Source organism: Arachis ipaensis, chromosome B1, assembly GCF_059453495.1.
Source record: "Arachis ipaensis isolate K30076 ecotype BB chromosome B1, ASM5945349v1, whole genome shotgun sequence".
Lineage (NCBI taxonomy): Eukaryota > Viridiplantae > Streptophyta > Magnoliopsida > Fabales > Fabaceae > Arachis > Arachis ipaensis.
The window spans coordinates 128698581-128708173 of NC_142436.1; the positions used below are offsets into that span (position 1 = coordinate 128698581).

At 38.3% G+C, this 9593-nt stretch overlaps 1 non-coding gene across 1 annotated transcript; it reads right to left on the reverse strand.

Annotated features, from left to right (window-relative positions):
- Positions 1-2489: 2489 nt before the first annotated feature.
- LOC148578345 (small nucleolar RNA R71) lies at positions 2490-2597 on the reverse strand. Its single transcript, XR_015904074.1, has one exon. It is a non-coding gene; the product is annotated as a small nucleolar RNA R71 (small nucleolar RNA).
- Between the last annotated feature and the right edge of the window lie 6996 nt (positions 2598-9593).

Below are 9593 nucleotides of genomic sequence, written 5' to 3' on the forward strand. Positions count from 1 at the left end.
GAAGTTGTGACAGACTGTAAAACTAGATCAGAGTATCTGGCCTAAGAAGCCATTACCAAAGATCACAATTTCGTGCACCAAGTTTTTGGCGCCGTTGCCGGGGATTGTTCGAGTTTGGACAACTGACGGTTCATCTTGTTGCTCAGATTAGGTAATTTTCTTTTTGTTTTGTTTTCAAAAATTTTTCAAAAATCTTTCAAAAATTCTTCTTTGTTTTCGAAAAAAAAAAGTTTTCAAAAAAAAGAGGAAAAAAAAATGTTTTCAAAAATAAATTATTCTATGGCTTCAAAATTTTTAAGAATGAATTCTAGTGTTTCATGAAATATGTTGAATCATATCTGGCTGTAAAGCCATACCCAAACTACTTTGGGATTGGTATTCAACTAATCACTCCAGCCCATGTAATTATATGTTAAAGCTTGGCTGGCTGTTAAGCCATGCCAGACCCTTTGATTGGAGCTTTAAGACTAACATGGCAAGATTCCTGGAATTCATATTAAAAATTTTGGAATCCTTATTTTTCCTTTTTCTAAATAATTTTTCGAAAAATATAAAATAAAAATCCAAAAAAATTAGAAAATCATAAAAATAAAAAAATATTTCATGTTTCTTGTTTGAGTCTTGAGTCATATCATAAGTTTGGTGTCAATTGCATGTGCATCTTGCATTTTTCGAAAATTTCATGCATTCATGGTGTTCTTCATGATCTTCAAGTTGTTCTTGGTAAGTCTTCTTGTTTGATCTTGATGATTTTTTGTTTTGTGTCTTTTCATGTTTATCATATGCATTCTTGAATTCTTAGTGCGTAAGCATTAAAGAATTCTAAGTTTGGTGTCTTGCATGTTTTCTTTGCATTAAAAATTTTTCAAAATTATGTTCTTGATGTTCATCTTGACATTCAAAGTGTTCTTGGTGTTCATCTTGACACTCATATCATTCATGCATGCATTCATTGTTTTGATCTAAAAATTTCATGCATTGCATCATTTTTAGTGTTTTTCTCTCTCATCATAAAAATTCAAAAATCAAAAAAATATCTTTCCATTTTTTTCTCTCATCAAATTCGAAAATTTGAGTTGACTTTTTCAAAAAAATTTTAAAATCAAGTTGTTTCTTATGAGTCAAATCAAATTTTCAATTTGAAAATCTTATCTTTTTCAAAATCTTTTTCAAAAATCAAATCTTTTTCAAAATTCTTAATTATTTTCGAAAATTCCAAAAATATTTTTCAAAAATATTTTTCTTATTTTTATACCAAATTTTCGAAAATAACATAATCAATTAAAGTTTTGATTCAAAAATTTGAAGTTTGTTACTTGCTTGTTAAGAAAGATTCAAACTTTAAGTTCTAGAATCATATCTTGTGAATTCTTATGAATCAAGTCATTAATTGTGATTTTAAAAATCAAATCTTTTTCAAAAACTAATTTCTATCATATCTTTTCAAAAAAATATCTTCTTATCTTATCTTTTTCAAAATTTGATTTCAAAATATCTTCTCTAACTTCCCAACTTCTTATCTTTTCAAATTTGTTTCAACTAACTAACTAACTTTTTGTTTGTTTCTTAACTTTTTCAAAACTACCTAACTAACTCTCTCTCTCTAATTTTCGAAAATATCTTCCCTTTTTTTCAAAAATTTCTTTTTTATTAACTAATTATTTTTATTTTTTATATAAAAAAAATTTAAAAAAAAAAAATATACTAACCTTTTTCAAAAACTATTTTCAAAAATCACTAACTCTTTTTCAAAAATTGTTTTCGAAAATTCACTTCCCCCTCTCATCTTCTTCTATTTGTTTATTGATATACTAACATCTTTCCTTCAACTCTCCAAAAATCCGAGTTCAGATTTTCTTCCCTTCTTTTCTTCTACTAACACAAGGATCCCTATACTGTGGTATAAAGGATCCATATTATTATTACTATTTTTTCTGTGCCATCTTCTTTGTCATATGAGCAGGAGCAAGGACAAGAACATTCTTGTTAAAGCAGATCCAGAACCTGAAAGGACTCTGAAGAAAAAATTAAGAGAAGCTAAAATACAACAATCCAGAGATAACCTTTCAGAAATTTTCGAACAGGAAAAGGAGATGGCAGCCGAAAATAATAATAATATAAGGAAGATGCTTGGTGACTTCACTGCACCTAATTCCAATTTACATGGAAGAAGCATCTCCATTCCTGCCATTGGAGCAAACAACTTTGAGCTGAAACCTCAATTAGTTTCTCTGATGCAGCAGAACTGCAAGTTTCATGGACTTCCATCTGAAGATCCTTTTCAGTTCTTAACTGAATTCTTGCAGATATGTGATACTGTTAAGACTAATGGAGTAGATCCTGAAGTCTACAGGCTCATGCTTTTCCCTTTTGCTGTAAGAGACAGAGCTAGATTATGGTTGGATTCTCAACCCAAAGACAGCCTGAACTCTTGGGATAAGCTGGTCACGGCTTTCTTAGCCAAGTACTTTCCTCCTCAAAAGCTGAGCAAGCTTAGAGCTGATGTTCAAACCTTCAGATAGAAAGAAGGTGAATCCCTCTATGAAGCTTGGGAAAGATACAAACAGTTGACCAAAAAGTGTCCTTCTGACATGCTTTTAGAATGGACCATCCTGGATATATTCTATGATGGTTTATCTGAGTTATCAAAGATGTCATTGGATACTTCTGCAGGTGGATCCATTCACCTAAAGAAAACGCCTGCAGAAGCTCAAGAACTCATTGACATGGTTGCTAATAACCAATTCATGTACACTTCTGAAAGGAATCCTGTGAGTAATGGGACGCCTATGAAGAAGGGAGTTCTTGAGGTTGATACTCTGAATGCCATATTGGCTCAGAATAAAATATTGACTCAGCAAGTCAATATGATCTCTCAGAGTCTACATGGAATGCAAGCTGCATCCAACAGTACTCAAGAGGCATCTTTTGAAGAAGACGCCTATGATCCTGAGAACCCTGCAATAGCAGAGGTAAATTACTTAGGTGAACCTTATGGAAACACCTATAACTCAACATGGAGAAATCATCCAAATTTCTCATGGAAGGATCAAAAGCCCCAACAAGGCTTTAATAATGGTGGAAGAAACAGGTTTAGCAATAGCAAGCCTTTTCCATCAACCACTCAGCAACAGACAGAGAACTCTGAACAAAATGCTTCTAATTTAGCAAATCTAGTCTCTGATCTATCTAAGGCCACTGTAAGTTTCATGAATGAAACAAGGTCTTCCATTAGAAATTTGGAAGCACAAGTGGGCCAGCTGAGTAAAAGGATCACTGAAATCCCTCCTAGTACTCTCCCAAGCAATACAGAAGAGAACCCAAAAGGAGAGTGCAAGGCCATTGACATAAGCGCCATGGCCGAACCTGTGAGGAGAGGAGAGGACATGAATCCCAAGGAGGAAGACCTCCTGGGACGTCCAGTGACCAATAAGGAGCTTCCCTCTGAGGAACCAAAGGACTCTGAGGCTCATCTAGAGACCATAGAGATTCCATTGAACCTCCTTATGCCCTTCATGAGCTCTGATGAGTATTCCTCTTCTGAAGAGAATGAGGATGTCACTGAAGAGCAAACTGCCAAGTTTCTTGGTGCAATCATGAAGCTGAATGCCAAATTGTTTGGCATTGATGCTTGGGAAGTTGAACCTCCCTTGTTCATCAATGAACTAAGTGATCTGAATCAACTGACATTGCCTCAGAAGAGACAGGATCCTGGAAAGTTCATAATACCCTGTACCATAGGCACCATGATCTTTAAGGCTCTATGTGACCTTGGTTCAGGAATAAACCTCATGCCCCTCTCTGTAATAGAGAAACTGGGAATCTATGGGGTGCAAGCTGCTAAAATCTCACTAGAGATGGCAGACAGCTCAAGAAAACAGGCTTATGGACAAGTAGAAGATGTATTAGTAAAGGTTGAGGGCCTTTACATCCCTGCTGATTTCATAGTCCTGGATACTGGAAAGGAAGAGGATAAATCCATCATCCTAGGAAGACCTTTCCTGGCCACAGCAAGAGCTGTGATTGATGTTGACAGAGGTGAAATATTCCTTCAATGGAATGAGGACTCCCTTGTGTTTAAAACTCAAGGATCTCCCTCTGCAACCATGGGGAGGAAGCAGAAAAAGCTTCTCTCCAAGCAGAGTCAACCAGAGCCCCCACAGTCAAACTCTAAGTTTGGTGTTGGGAGGCCACAACCAAACTCTAAGTTTGGTGTTGAACTCCCATATCCAAACTTTAAGTTTGGTGTTGGAGAGTCTCAACAAAGCTCTGCACATCTGTGAGGCTCCATGAGAGCCCACTGTCAAGCTATTGACATTAAAGAAGCGCTTGTTGGGAGGCAACCCAATGTTTATCTAATTCTTATTTTTATTGTTTTTCATGTTTTCTTAGGTTCATGATCATGTGGAGTCACAAAATAAACAAAAAAATTTTAAAAACGGAATCAAAAATAGCAGAAGAAAAATCACACCCTGGAGGAGCATCTGTCTGGCGTTCAAACGCCAGAACAGAGCATAGTTCTGGCGCTGAACGCCCAGAATGGGAGCATCCTGGCGCTGAACGCCCAGAACAAGCATGGTTCTGGCGTTCAACGCCAGAAATGGCAGCAAATGGGCGTTGAACGCCCAAAATGGGCACCAACCTGGCGCTGAACGCCCAGAGTTGTGTGCAAGGGCATTTTGCATGCCTAAATTGGTGCAGGGATGTAAATGCCTTGACACCTCAAGATCTGTGGACCTCACAGGATCACCTCAGGATCTGTGGACCCCACAGGATCCCCACCTACCTCCACTCACTCTCTTCTCTCTTCTCAATCATCATCTATTCCCAATAAACACTCTTCCCTATTAACCCTTTACCACTCACATCCAAACATCCACTTTCCTTCAAAATTCAACATCTCTTTCCCAGCCAATCCCACCCATATGGCCGAATACACACTCCCATCCATCTCCTCCATATCTTCTTCTTATTCTTCTATTCTTTCTTCTTTTGCTCGAGGGCGAGCAACATTCTAAGTTTGGTGTGGTAAAAGCATAGCTTTTTTGTTTTTTCCATAACCATTGATGGCACCTAAGGCCAGAGAAACCTCTAGAAAGAGGAAAGGGAAGACAAAAGCTTCCATCAAGGGTCTATAGCTCAGTGGTAGAACATTTGACTGCAAATCAAGAGATCCCTGAGATACCTCAGGGGATACATTTTCTTCCACACAATTATTGGAAGCAACTAAGGGTGAAACATCAAGAGCACTCCATTATCCTTCATGAAATCAGAGAAGATCTAAAAGCAATGAAGGAGGAGCAACAAAGACAAGGAAGAGACATAGAAGAGCTCAAGGACATCATTGGTTCCTCAAGAAGGAAACGCCACCATTACTAAGAAAGAGGAAAGGGAAGACAAAAGCTTCCATCAAGGGTCTATAGCTCAGTGGTAGAACATTTGACTGCAAATCAAGAGATCCCTGAGATACCTCAGGGGATACATTTTCTTCCACACAATTATTGGAAGCAACTAAGGGTGAAACATCAAGAGCACTCCATCATCCTTCATGAAATCAGAGAAGATCTAAAAGCAATGAAGGAGGAGCAACAAAGACAAGGAAGAGACATAGAAGAGCTCAAGGACATCATTGGTTCCTCAAGAAGGAAACGCCACCATTACTAAGGTGGATTCATTCCTTGTTCTTATTTCTTCTGTTTTTCGTGTTATGTGCTTATCTGTGTTTGTGTCTTCATTACATGATCATTAGTAGTTAGTAACTATGTCTTAAAGTTATAAATGTCCTATGAATCCATCACCTCTCTTAAATGAAAAATGTTTTAATTCAAAAGAACAAGAAGTACATGAGTTTCGAATTTATCCTTGAACTTAGTTTAATTATATTGATGTGGTGACAATGCTTCTTGTTTTCTGAATGAATGCTTGAACAGTGCATATGTCTTTTGAAGTTGTTGTTTAAGAATGTTAAATATGTTGGCTCTTGAAAGAATGATGACTAGGAGACATGTTATTTGATAATCTGAAAAATTATAAAAATGATTCTTGAAGCAAAAAAAAGCAGCAAAGAACAAAGCTTGCAGAAAAAAAAATAGGCGAAAAAAAAATTAGAAAGAAAAAGAAAAAGCAAGCAGAAAAAGCCAAAAGCTCTTAAAACCAAGAGGCAAGAGCAAAAAGCCAATAACCCTTAAAACCAAAAGGCAAGGGCAATTAAAAAGGATCCCAAGGCTTTGAGCATCAGTGGATAGGAGGGCCTAAAGGAATAAAATCCTGGTGTAAGCGGCTAAACCAAGCTGTCCCTAACCATGTGCTTGTGGCGTGAAGGTGTCAAGGGAAAACTTGAGACTGAGCGGTTAAAGTCAAGGTCCAAAGCAAAAAAAAAAGAGTGTGCTTAAGAACCCTGGACACCTCTAATTGGGGACTTTAGCAAAGCTGAGTCACAATCTGAAAAGGTTCACCCAATTATGTGTCTGTGGCATTTATGTATCCGGTGGTAATACTGGAAAACAAAGTGCTTAGGGCCACGGCCAAGACTCATAAAGAAGCTGTGTTCAAGAATCATCATACTGAACTAGGAGAATCAATGACACTATCTGAACTCTGAGTTCCTATAGATGCCAATCATTCTGAACCTCAATGGATAAAGTGAGATGCCAAAACTATTCAAGAGGCAAAAAGCTATAAGTCCCGCTCATATGATTGAAGCTCCGTTTCATTGATAGTTTGGAATTTATAGTATATTCTATTCTTTTTATCCTATTTTGATTTTCAGTTGCTTGGGGACAAGCAACAATTTAAGTTTGGTGTTGTGATGAGCGGATAATTTATACGCTTTTTGACATTGTTTTTAGTATGTTTTTAGTAGGATCTAGTTACTTTTAGGGATGTTTTTAATAGATTTTGTGTTAAATTCACATTTCTGGACTTTACTATGAGTTTTTGTGTTTTTCTGTGATTTCAGGTATTTTCTGGCTGAAATTGAGGGACTTGAGCAGAAATCAGATTCAGAGGTTGAAGAAGGACTGCTGATGCTGTTGGATTCTGACCTCCCTGCACTCAAAGTGGATTTTCTGGAGCTACAGAACTCGAAATGGCGCGCTTCCAATTGCGTTGGAAAGTAGACATCTAGGGCTTTCCAGCAATATATAATAGTCCATACTTTGGCCAAGAATTGACGACGTAAACTGGCGTTCAACGCCAGCTTTCTACCCAAATCTGGCGTCCAGCGCCAGAAAAGGATCCAAAACCAGAGTTGAACGCCCAAACTGGCACAAAAACTGGCGTTCAACTCCACAAATGGCCTCTGCACGTGCAACACTTAAGCTCAGCCCAAACACACACCAAGTGGGCCCCGGAAGTGGATTTATACATCAAATACTTACTCATGTAAACCCTAGTAGCTAGTTTATTATAAATAGGACCTCTTACTATTGTATTAGGCATCTTTGGATTACCTTATGATCCTTTGATCACGTTTTGGGGGCTGGCCATCTCGGCCATGCCTGGACCTTCACTTATGTATTTTCATACGGTAGAGTTTCTACACTCCATAGATTAAGGTGTGGAGCTCTGCTGTTCCTCAAAGATTAATGCAAAGTACTACTGTTTTCTATTCAATTCTTCTTATTTCTCTTCTAAGATATCCATTCGCACCCAAGAACGTGATGAAGGTGATGATTATGTGTGACGCTCATCACCATTCTCCCCTATGAACACGTGCCTGACAAACACTCTCGTTCTACATGAAATAAGCTAGAATGAATATCTCTTAGATCTCCTAACCGGAATCTTCGTGGCGTAAGCTAGAATGATGGCGGCATTCAAGAGAATCCGGAAGGTCTAAACCTTGTCTGTGGTATTCCGAGTAGGATTCAACGATTGAATGACTGTGACGAGCTCCTAACTCGCGATTGCAGGGCGTTAGTGACAGACGCAAAAGGATAGTAAATCCTATTCCAGCATGATCGAGAACCGACAGATGAATAGCCGTGCCGTGACAGGGTGCGTGAGCATATTATTCACTGAGAGGATAAGATGAAGCCATTGACAAGGGTGATGCCTCCAGACGATTAGCCGTGCCGTGACAGGGCATTGGATCATTTTCCCGTGAGATGACCGAAAGTAGCCATTGACAGTGGTGATGTATCACATAAAGCCAGCCATGGAAAGGAGTAAGACTGATTGGATGAAGACAGCAGGAAAGCAGAGGTTCAGAGGAACGAAAAGCATCTCCATTCGCTTATCTGAAATTCCTACCAATGAATTACATAAGTATCTCTATCCCTATTCTATTAATTATTATTCGAAAACACCATTATCAATTTATATCTGCCTAACTGGGATTTGCAAGGTGACCATAGCTTGCTTCATACCAACAATCTCCGTGGGATTCGACCCTTACTCACGTAAGGTATTACTTGGACGACCCAGTGCACTTGCTGGTTAGTTGTATCGAAGTTGTGACAGACTGTAAAACTAGATCAGAGTATCTGGCCTAAGAAGCCATTACCAAAGATCACAATTTCGTGCACCAGATAACTAAGTCTGGACTTCCAATTTCTCATACTTTGCCAAAAGTTTATTTTATAGTTATTTATTTATTTTTAATTGCCATTTAAATTATTTGTCCTATTCGTTCATCATTCTTGAAACCCCAGATCTACAATCTCCATAACCAATAATAAGAACATACTTTCCTGCAGTTCCTTGAGAAGACGACCCGAGGTTTGAATACTCGGTTATCAATTTCAAAGGGGTTTGTTACTTGTGACAACCAAAACGTTTGTATGAAAGTACTTTTGAAGGTTTAGAAACTATACTTGCAACGAGGATTTATCCACAAATTTCTAGACCACGCAAAAGTTCTCTCATCAAAATGGCGCCGTTGCCGGGGAACTGCTAACGTGTGCCTTATTATTGGTTATTGTAAATATTTTTCTTTTACTTGTTTATTTATTTCTGTTTTTCCTTTTTTAATTTTACTTGCTACTATGAACTCTCACCCTTCCCGCTTTGAGTTTGGTTCTAACTTTGTTGAAGGAAATAGAAGTTACAGCAGGAATGTGCATCAAAGTCAGACCAATCAAGGATGGATGGAGCCAAGAGGATCTAATCAACCCTTTAGGCAACAACACCCTCCAAGATATCATGGACAACGACCACTCTACAACGCATACCCAGCTGATAGATATGGTGGACAACCTTGTAACTACCAACAAGCCCCACCCCGTGCCTATAGACCAACCTCTCAACATAACCTCGAACCACCACACTCACAAGCTTCTCTTCACCATTCACCACCACATGATCCCTATTTACCCCAGTTCCAATCCAATCACTCCCAAGCACCACTATTTTCCTATGTTTCATGTCCAAATCTATCACCCCGAGAATCAGAGGTTCGCCTCAAGGAAGCAGTAAATAAGCTTCAAACAACCATTCGACAACTGGAGCAAGCAGTAATTCAATTAGCTTCTAGACGTTCGAACATTCAAGGACCAACCACAGCTCCATGTGGACAATCTAACGAAGAGTGTAGCATGAGGGAATTACTAGAAACTCCAGTGGACAAGACAGAGAATGAATTCGTACTAGAA